The 11185-nt window shown below is 42.1% G+C and overlaps 2 long non-coding RNA genes across 2 annotated transcripts; one reads left to right on the top strand and one right to left on the bottom strand.

Annotated features, from left to right (window-relative positions):
* Nucleotides 1–393: 393 nt before the first annotated feature.
* On the bottom strand, nt 394–2614 carry LOC122478457. The gene is made up of 2 exons (XR_006296008.1): nt 1545–2614; nt 394–827 (listed from the first exon to the last, which is right to left on the bottom strand). It is a non-coding gene; the product is annotated as an uncharacterized LOC122478457 (long non-coding RNA).
* A 2428-nt stretch (nt 2615–5042) lies between these two features.
* LOC122478458 lies at nt 5043–9516 on the top strand. The gene is made up of 2 exons (XR_006296009.1): nt 5043–7820; nt 7930–9516. It is a non-coding gene; the product is annotated as an uncharacterized LOC122478458 (long non-coding RNA).
* The last annotated feature ends 1669 nt before the right edge of the window (nt 9517–11185 follow it).

Below are 11185 nucleotides of genomic sequence, written 5' to 3'. Positions count from 1 at the left end.
CCGGGGCCAGGTCTTTAGTCCACTGTCTTACATAATGTATCGGCTTGCATTTTTCCTTCTGATTAAGAGTAAGAAATGGTTATAGGGAGTGAAGTAGAAATATGTGAGGATTGCAACAAGGCAAAGCAATTTCATTTTTCACCTGGATGTGTCCTGAGCTTTTCATTCAGGCCAGCTGAGCTGCTAAATGCTGTGATTGATTGCTAATTCCACTTGGTTTTCCCAGCAAAGCTGAAGGTAATGAGAGGAAGAGATTTTGTGACAACCACAAGGTGGATAGAAGCATAAAACAATAGTGTTCAATTTGGAGAAAGTCAACAGAAATGTTAAAAATTAGCCAACTCTTCTGGGTGTTATGGAAAATTGGAGAGTGGAAATAATAGGTAGATGACATGTGATTAAATATTTAATTAAGCTAAATACACGCCTCTTAATTCTGAATGTGTTCTGGAGAATTGTATTCCACCAAAGTGAAGTAGAGAAACATTTTTAAACAACTCTCTCTTGTGATTATATTTAATTGCTGACTTGATCAGGCTATAACACATCATCCAACATTACTCTCAAATCAAGTCTCGTTTCATATCGCTATTCCATGTATCAGACCCAGTTTCGCAGACGGGATGATGCTCAGGGTACGAATTTCCCCTGCTTAGTCACCATATTGACATATTAACATTTCGCCTTCTTGATTAATTTAACTGGCTTTGGAGAGGTTTACCCTGTGGCACTCAGGGACCAACATAATTGCATCATAGGCCACTCTTGTCAATGCTGATGTTCAAGAAGATAGAAATGTGATGATGCTTTTCTGGACAAGGACAACTCTGGAAGAATGGGGGAATATCCCGGATTAGATTTTGAAGCTCAGTGCTCTTTAGTTAAAGGAAACTCCTGAGTGGAGATCTAGCACCTTGTCCCATCAAGTTTAACTCCAGAAGATATTCACACAAATGCACCAATACTCCTGTTTCCAGAAGAGTATTCAAAATCACTGGAGGAATTCAAAATCACTAGATAGTGGTTAAAGAGAGATGCAGGAGTAGAAAAGGTATTTAAAAATGTTTCAAAAATTAAGAAGTGCTTTAAACTTGTGCGTATACATTTGTGAGCGCATTAACTCCAGATATAGAAAGTTGCTGCTATGGTCGTCGTGGTGTTTTCTTTCCTACTGGTATGCTTAATTAATCATATGTCTATTTCTCCTACTAGACTGTGACTCTCCCAGGACAGGAACTGAGTCGTAGGAAAACTGTATTACAAGTAGTGTACTTGCACAATGTAATTGGTACACGATTACTGATTGAATTGGATGGAATTGAATTAACTTATTACTGGTAATTGTCACTATCCCATCAGTCAGCAAGCACCGGAGGCTTGTACTAGGGAAACAAAACACTGGCTGGCCCTGGGACTAGGTATTCTGTAAAAAGAAGGTTGGTTATATGATTTTGATTAAAGCTAATACTGCTTTTTTCTAAGCATAGTAATGAGTAGTTAACTCATTACTGCATTTCCCCTCGATCCCAAAGGAAACTGGGTACCTGTTATGCAATCTTCAACATTCTAGTGCCTTCCCTTTTCCATAGCATAAAATAAGCTATCCCTACAGAGACGATTTATGAGTGTACTTTGTTTTAAACACATCTGTCTTGCAAACCAGGATTACAGGTGCTGTATTTTAGAGGGCCATTGACCTCTAAATAGTTCCAGAACACTTGACACTCAGCAACCATTTTCTTCGTGCCATAGCATGTGGTGCACTAAAAGAAAAAAAAAATCATAATTGCAAGGTTACAGCATAATCAAACAAACGGGAATGCTAACAATCAAAATAACTAAATAAAGGCACTTAACAAAAGAATTAAGAAGAAATCTTGCGAGACAGATGAAGTGGTCCATGTTGTGATGAAGAAGTGGGTTCAAAGCTGAACTCTGAATCATTAGAGAGGATTTAAATTAGGCTCTTTGTCTACTGATGTGGGGGGGCCTCACCCCTGTGGCTGCTGCTCTGAGCAATAAGCAGAGAAATAGGCTGGAGGGGAACTGAACAAACCATATACCACTAAGGCTGAGAACAAAGGGAAAGAAACTAGAAACAATGCAGAAATGCTGTCAGTGTAACTGGTAAAACCTCAAAAGACAGAGCCACTGGACCGATTTAATGGCACAAAGAGAGAGTTTCCTCTGATAACGCATTACCCAAAAGTAAAGAATGCCTTGGAGTGGAACACAGTTCATCCGTAAGCCCTCGGGATCAGAAGCATCGATAGTAATCCTTGGGGTACAGGAAAGTTATGTGATTCTTGTCATCGTGTCTGCCCCTCCACCACGCACACACACACAGACACACACACGCACACACACAGAGTTTATCTCAGGGCTGGTTTGATATTATGAATTACATTAATGAATGTTTGGATTTTAATCACCTTAGTTAGGATTATTCACCAATTTAATTAATATCTCTCAAAAATTCATCAAAATCTGAATAATACGCAACCTCTGGGCAGATGTCATACATGCAAATCCTGTAAATCCTTTACCCAATTCCTTGTGATAGAACAAACTTCTACCTTGTTTTTTTTTTTTTTTTTAATTCATTTACAGGAAATCAAGGTGTAAATCAGGATCATTTTCTTTTTTTTTTTCTTTTTTTAAATGTTATTTTTGTTTATTTTTGAGAGAGAGAGAGAAGGCAAGTTGGGGAGGGGCAGAGAGAGAGAGGGACAGAGGATCCAAAGCGGGCTCTGCGCTGACAGCAGAAAGCCCAATTCGGGGCTCAAACTCATGAACAGTGAGATCATGACCTGAGCTGAAGATGAATGCTTAACCAACTGAGCCACCCAAGTGCCCTGTAGGATCATTTTCTTAAGCCCATGCACCATGTTTTGTCTCACAATCTTGAGTGGTATTGATAGCATAAAAAAAACCCTACATTCATATTAGTAGATTAAAACATTACAACTGGTAGTAGTTTATGTTTATTTCTTTTAAAAATTATTTTTATTTTAAAGTAATGAATTAAATGCTTTCAAGTCATATATTTCCTTTTTAAAAATTTTTAAAAATACTTTTATTTATTTTTGAGAGAGAGACATAGCACAGTGGCAAAGGGGGAGAGGGAGACACTGAATCTGAAGTAGGCTCCAGGCTCTGAGCTGCCAGCAAAGAGCCTGATGTAGGGCTCGAACCCATGAACAACAAGATCGTGAGCTGAAGTCAAATGCTTAACTGGAGGCATCCAGGCACCCCTCACGTCACATATTTTCTAAAAGTTTTTTTAATATAAATTGCAGTCCCCTCCACTTTTTCTATGTCCCAACCTTGTCCCTAAAATATTTTAATTCTTCTGGCTGTTCCTTCTACTTATCTCAATATTCTAAAATAATTGACTTGCATTACTATTTCTTCAATCTTCAATTTCAGATATTATCACTTTATTTTTGTTATGGCAATTAAGTCCACCCTGCCTCAGTCACACACATAAATAAGCATGTAGACACACACACACACACACACACACACTCACGCACACACACACACACAACCTTCCCTTTCCCTCATTCTCCCAATATAGTTTAACATTATGTTTTTAGGGGCGCCTGGGTGGCTCAGTTGGTTAAGCATCCGACTTCGGCTCAGGTCATGATCTAATGGTTCATGAGTTCAAGCCCTGGATTAGGCTTCATGCTGATAGTGGGAAGCCTGCTTGGGATTCTCTCTCTCCCTCTCTTTCTGCCCCTCCCCACTTACTCTCTCTGTCTCTCTCAAAAAAAAAATTAAACATTACTTTTTTAACAGAAAGTCAGGGATTACATTACTTAGTGTGTGTGTGTGTGTGTGTGTGTGTGTGTGTGTGTGTATATATATATATATGATAACATTTTTTTCTCTTACATTTTTCCTGTGGAATTAATTAATCATTGCCTTTCCTCCCCCTATTTTCCCAGTTTCATTTGGAATCATTACTACATTTCCCAAATATTCCAACAGATCTTTCAAATGCCTATTGGTAAATGTTTCAGTTGACTGAGCAGAATTCCTTTTTTTATTTGGCCTTGACTGTTTTCTGGAACACCTTCACTCTGCAGGTGTCTGTCCCCTGCTCTGGTTTTCCTAGGTCTCCTGTGCTGTTCAGATTCTTCCTTAGATTTCATGTCCTTCTCATTTTTCATTTTCTCTCTTGTTTTTCTGATACACATCCCACAGTAGCTTCCTAAGAGGAGGATCTAAAGAGATAAATTTAAAGAACTTGTACACCTGAAAATTAATTTATTTTCACTTCCCATTCTATTGATAATTTTCCTGAGTATAGAATTCTGGATTGAAAATACTTTCCTTCAGAGGTTAAAGGCATTACTTCCCTATTTTATAACATCCCGCATTTTTATTAAGAAATCTGATGGCAGGTGAATTCTATTTTGTTATGTTTGATAATGTTTTCCTCACGCCAAAAGCTTCTAGGACTTCCTCCTCTTCTTTACCGTTTTTAGATTTTCTGATAGGTTTAAGTAGTTTTTCGTTTTATTTTATTCATTTGCTTGATACCCGTGAGCTTTTCTAATCTGATGATGTGTGCCTTTCAGTTCTGGAGATTTTCTTGTCGAATTTATTTGGAATTGTTTTCCCTTTTATATATTTTGTTGGCCTTTCTCTAAGCACTAATGGTGAAACTCCTGGGATCATCCTTTTTCTTTTCTCATATATTCTATTCTTTTCATGTCTTTTTTTCAATTTTCTGGGCAATTCCTCCAGCTTTATTTTTTTTTTTTAAGTTTTTTTTTTTTCAACGTTTTTTTTTTTTAATTTATTTTTGGGACAGAGAGAGACAGAGCATGAACGGGTGAGGGGCAGAGAGAGAGGGAGACACAGAATCGGAAACAGGCTCCAGGCTCTGAGCCATCAGCCCAGAGCCTGACGCGGGGCTCGAACTCAGGGACCGTGAGATCGTGACCTGGCTGAAGTCGGATGCTTAACCGACTGCGCCACCCAGGCGCCCCTATTTTTTAAGAAATTAATATACATGCATTAGTTTGTCTGCTTTGTGTCTATTTATTGTAAGCCCTTTTATTTCTGTTTGTTTGTTTGTTTCCCTCATTGATATTGCTTCTCCTCTCAGAGGACCTGCACCATGGCACATTTATATTTAGGTATCAATTTACACTTGGTACTCTTCTCACCTTCATGTTTGAATGACATCAATGTCAGAGCTGATAGAAGGAGGGAAAAATAAAACACAAATGTGAAGTGCTTAAAAAGAGCAAGTCAGAGCAGTGTACGTGTTGCTGAGTTATGAGTGTTCAAACTTCCCTCTTTTATGTAGTTATCACTTCTTCACATTCATAAAAATGGATTTTCCTGACAGTTTAAAAGTTAAAACATAAGAATTCATACATAATTCAAAATACATAGGAGTTTGTTACAGAATTCAGTTGCTGAAATAAGAAAAATAAAAAGAACCTAGCTGTCCCACTAATTCTACGACTAAATCATACCAAAACAAATCAAAACAGAAACATCTCCCAATGGCGGGGAAGGCAATTTTCCACCATCTTCTTGGGGACTTGAAAACACTTACGCCCTTGCCATTTCATTCCAATTCTGAGTCTTTTTTTTTTTTTTTCCCCAGAACACTAATCAACAAGCAGACTCAAAACACTAAGAGAAGGAAGACAAGGCATGATACGGGAACATCAAGCTTAGACTGGAAATTGAACTGATGGCCGTGTCTTTCTATATGTGCTGGTTTCAAGGTTCATAGCAAAAGGGTTGCCCCTGAGGTAAAGCCCAGCCATTGACTCCACCTTGTACTCGAGGAGCCACCTGGCCATAAATGCGGAGACTCCAAATGCCACACATTTATTTACTGCAGAGTGAGACCCGTGTTGCAAACTTTGTTTGGAAGTCAGCCAAACCCTGTTGTGAAATTGCCCCAGCACCAGACATACAGATCCGAGAACTCTGCCATTTCTGATGGCCACCGTAGGGACTCCACTTGGAGTAAGGTCTCACACATGCTCCGGGAAGAGCAGTGAAGGAAGTGGGTTCAGTAATCACTTTTCCAAAGACAGAGGTAGTATTTTAAACTACTCTAAAGGGCATAACCAGATTGAAATTGAGGGGAGGAAAACAAACAAACAAATACAAAAAAAATCCATTACTCTAATAATTCAGAACCAACTAGGCCACTTCCATTGTTCCCCTTCTCATTTTGGGATGAATATTCTATCTCTCATCTCTTGTTCTATTATTTTATACCCCCACCTTTTCTTCTTCTCTCCTTTTTAATACTTTTTTTTCTTTAAGCTTTTCCTCCTCTTGTTTTCTGTTTATGTCTCCCCATCTGCTCCGCCTCTCTCTCCTTGATTGATTTCCTTTATGTTTCATTCCATTGCTGCCATAACATTGATATAAAGATCCAATATAAGGATCCTCTCTCACTCTTTCCTATCTTGTTTGCTCCTGTCACTAAGGTAACAAAAGAGCTGTGCAAACAAAACACAGCATGATCTGAACCTCATAGTGTTTTCTTTTCTGATCTTGGAGAGCACCCTTCTAGAATGTGAAAGCGGTATGTATTCTGGAGTCCCTCACTTGGTGAGGAGAAATCTGGAAGATGAAAAAGGTGGGGCTTTCTTGCAGGTTTCTTGTGCAGAGCCACTCTGATTCCAGCTCCTGCCGGAATAAGAAGAAGACACATGGCAGTCCATAGAGGTTTTCCCGGAAAAGACCTATAGTCACATTGTAGCATCCCTGGAAGCAGCGGTAGTGCCATCAGGTGATGGCAGTTTGTGTGCCGGGAAATAGCTGTGTCTACATGTGCATCCATGTGCCTGTAATTCTCAGTGCTTGTGTGTGTGTGTTTGCATGTGTGTGCATATGCCCGTGTGTGTCAGTTTTGTATGCAGTTTCCCTAGATGTATATATAATCCCCTAAACCTTGCAATTAATGGTGTTGACTATCTCAATAAAAAATCCCATCACCGTTACATCATGAGTGTTTATGCAGGTAAAAGTGCATCAAACAGTACAATTGAAATGTGTTCATTATACGCCCAACACATGTCAATGTACCAGGAAAACAAATCTCTCATCACACGATATCTGTCACAGAGTCAGAGACAATAGGACCTCACCTCCTGGTAGGTCTCACGGCATGACTGGTCACAATATGTCACTCTTGCCATTTTCCTCACACAAAACACCCTTCATCTGAGGCTCCACAATGAGTCCTCCCAAGTCACTCAAGTCACATTGGGTACATTAAGGTGGAGAAAGAGAATCTCACCAGTGTGATGGGAGAATCCCCACTTACATTTGTGTCCATCTGCCAGTGGAAAGAGGGGCTTGATGTAGTGTGAAGAAGGCTTTTGCAAGTAAACAATTTAAGGTAGCTATCCTAAGACAGTATAAATATAAACAGTGCCAAATTATGATTTGAGTTCCTTTTAGAGGCTAAATCTTGTGAATTGTGAAGTACCCAACCGCTACTTTTCTCAAGGTTCCACTTGTAGTACATCACTTTTAGCCCCATCACAGAAACAAACGAACACAGCATAGTAACATATTCACATCTGAGAACAGGAAACTGAGGAATGGAGCCCCCTCCGGTCTCTCTCAAGTATGTGTAGATTCTTATTGTGATGTCAACCCTGGCCATCACGTGTGGTGACTCTGCTTTATGGCATTTATATTAGTGTCCCTGCTAAATATCAGGACTGGCCCACCAAACCTGGCTGTGGGCCTTTTTCAGGGCAAACCAAAGCTCAACATCTTCCTAAGTCCATTTTGAATGCATGAGATTTGTTGGGCAGCTGGTGAGTAGGGAGAGCGGGAAGTTGACTATGGGTAAAGTATGATGAATTGTTCTATGGTCTTCTGCTAGCAAGATGCCAACCTTACTCTCTAATTCTCTGCATTTCCCAGAAAATTGCTGTAGCAATGAAGCACAAGATGTGCCACCCAGGACAACCACATCCATAAAGAAAGGAGACCTCTTCTGGTTGCACATCAGGATGCAGCCTCTTCCTGTACCAGAGGAAGGTACCATGGAAATTTACTCACTAAGTTAAGAATAATTTTTTTTCATTCATTGTCCTGTACTACCAGAACAGTATAAAATGTCGAGGCAGGTGTTTCAGTGATTTTGAGGCTACAAATTTAAATTCCTTAAGTCAATCATAGTACAATAACTATAGAAATTAAGAAGCATTTCTATATCAACACAGGATCCACGTTGAATAGTACACAAGTGTCTAGTATCGCGTTAGCTACCTTTTGAACAGAGCTCAATATCGATCTCCCTGTGAAAGAGTGTTTCCAGATTTTTTGACAATAGTAGACATGATTGACAAAGGTTCACTTAACATAAGGTTAAGGGAAATGTTGAGGTTGTTTTCGGTTAACGTGTGTCCCTAGGAAAGTCATCTCAGTGACAGAATTGACACTGGATATGTGGATACTGTCAGTACTCTCTCCCTCTAGGTACCCAGCAGCCCAGATGCATGACAGGTACTCTACAAACAGGAGAGATCAGGGATTGTTTGAGTGGTGCCAGGAAATCACCTATCTTTCCTCATATTTGAGAACAGTATAATTGTGGAGGTTGTCAGAAGAATGGAAATGGAGTATATCTGGGAAGGGAGGAGGAAGGGGAACACGAAGTGTGAGTTGCAAGGAGGGACCTAGGCAAAGTCCTGCACAGTCATGGGGACAGTGAGCGCCTGGAGGATGGGCAGGATGACACAGGCTTCATTCCTCATCATGGAGATAACCTGAGATGGTACAAATGAGTGTTAGATAGGAGACGCACTCCTCCCCTGAAGTTTCAAGGGCTTGAGGTCTGGAGGACTCAGAACTGAAGACCCATCACCCTTTAGCCAGGATCCATCATTCCAAGAGCAGAGGGCCACAGGTTCTCACCTCCACTAACTCTTCCCTGCCCTTTTCAACAGCCACCCAAACATGGTTGATGCCCTGTCCAAAGGAAGGCAACTCCAAGGATGGCAAGGATTCAGACAAAAGGAGCAATGTGCTGCCTGTAATTCATCTCCTCCTCCGTGTCTTGCACAAACTCTCTTCTGCCATCCATAAGCAACGCTTTGGAGCCCTCCCCATTCAATCCTTTTATAATCCCCATGCTGATATACCTGGCTTCATGCAGGCAGTGATGACTTGCATATGTAGCTTGTATGCAACCTCTCTGCAGAACCCCTCAGTCCCTTTCTTAGTGTCCCTCTGGACACTTAGTGTCAGCATGTTACTGCAGCACGAAGTCTGGAGAAAATGTCCCAAATGGCCCAAAAGGGAGGGGGTGAAGGAGTCAGCAGGGCTGAGCCCAACTTGTTGGACCTGTCTCAGGAAGTGGGGATCTACCTGGGTTCTGTCACTGTGTGTTTCCTGCCTGAATGGATCTTTTCATGCTAGCTTCAGTTCTTCCCTCCATCTCTCAAGAAGCACCCCTTCGCTCAACTTACGATTAAAAGCAGAGTAAGCAGGTTTGCTGTCACCAGAGGAGCAAATGCAAATGTGGTGAGTTTGTCATGAAAAGGGTAAGGAAACCTGGGCACACATTCTCCATCTCTGCATAGTTTACATGGCAATTCAGGAAACCCAGCCAAAACCTGGGATGCTGCCAGGGCTTGTGACCACAAAGAGGAGACAAGATTAATGCCATAATCCCTGTAGACCCTGAAGGATATCCTGAGCACATTCCCCAAGGAACCTCAATCTAATCTATACAAGGCCATGAAATCCTGGGCTATCATTCCACCAGCAGCTGCTGAACTTCGAAGGAGTGCTGTGGTTGCCAGTAAGGGACCTGGGGGGGGGGGGCAGGAATCCAGGAGACATACGCACTGTATTCTAGGAGAAGAGAGCCCCAGGAGTTGTTCATCATCTCACTCTGCAGGACCCAGCCCTGTCCTGCCATCCTGCTCAAGTGATCCAAGAGCTTCCCCTGGACATCACTAGTGGGGATGAGACATTGGGCATTTTTTGATCATCCCCTTCAAACATCCAGGAGTTGAGGGAACATGACAGAGTCCCTGAAGCTCATGTGAGGAGGACCCCTCAACTCGCCTAGCTGTGCATCACTGGGAGCACTGAGTAGATGCAGTCTCAATGGGGAGGGGGTTTGTAGGATCCCTACCTGATTGGGAGACTGCAATGTCCTCGGGTCCCCTAAACCTCCAGTAATGCTGTGGGAGATACGGGGTCACCTCAGAGTACCACTTCCAAGTATGAGTTTCAGGATCTGTAGATGCTGCCTCATCTGTAGTCAAGTCGATCAGGGAAGTCCACAGTGTCTGTTCCCCACACAGTCACATCAGTGTGTAAAGTCATATCCACGTGAGATAGGAGCAAATATCACCACCACGTGTCCCACAACACTCACATGTGCCAGGGTCCTTGACAGAGCAGGGGATGTTGACAGCCCTCAAATAGAGTATGAATAGGACATCAAGCAGTGGAAGGACTCAGCAGTCAAAAAATTAGGGCAATCAGGGAAGGGGCCCGAAGACCCTGGGATGTAGCCTTCATTCAGCCCAGGGCCCAAACGTGGAAGGTTCTCTTCCTTCATGCCAGCCATGGATTCTATAGGGAAACTTCCACTCCAAGACCTCAAAAGGCATGTTCCAAAATAAACCCTAGACCAGTTGTCAGATCTGCCCGAAACAGCATGCCACACAAGCTCATAGAGCTCCACCTAATGTTTTCTGCAGCTGCAAAAGAAAATAGCTGGACCATGTCCACGATGCTCCAGATGCCACAGAAGATTTCAGAAAAAGTGAACCAGGAGTGCCCTCGGTCCCCAGCCAACAGCTTTGAAGGTGGCCTAGAAGAACCAGATGAAGACAATACCTAAATAAAATTGGAAAAGAAACAATGCTGGAGGAACTCCTCTCCTGCACCTGAATCTTCTGGGCCATACAAATAGAAGATGTTTGGGGTTGCAATGAGCAGAGAAGACTGTGACTCCTGGGGACAAGGGGACCCAGCAAGATGGCCACCACACCCTGGTTGGTTTTCCAGGCACCGCTGATGACTGACACTATGAGGAGGAAGCAGCACTCCAGACCATCAATAGTGCCCTGTGGGGTGAGTGTGTGCCCATCTGGAAGCATGGGGCTGAGCAGCTTTCCAGGGTTTCCCCTTGCCTGCTGCAGGGCTGCTCCTGCTC

This window comes from Prionailurus bengalensis, unplaced genomic scaffold (assembly GCF_016509475.1).
Source record: "Prionailurus bengalensis isolate Pbe53 unplaced genomic scaffold, Fcat_Pben_1.1_paternal_pri Un_scaffold_67, whole genome shotgun sequence".
Taxonomy (NCBI): Eukaryota; Metazoa; Chordata; class Mammalia; order Carnivora; family Felidae; genus Prionailurus; species Prionailurus bengalensis.
Note: the sequence above shows the minus strand (reverse complement) of the source record. Positions and strands in the feature narration are given on the sequence as shown.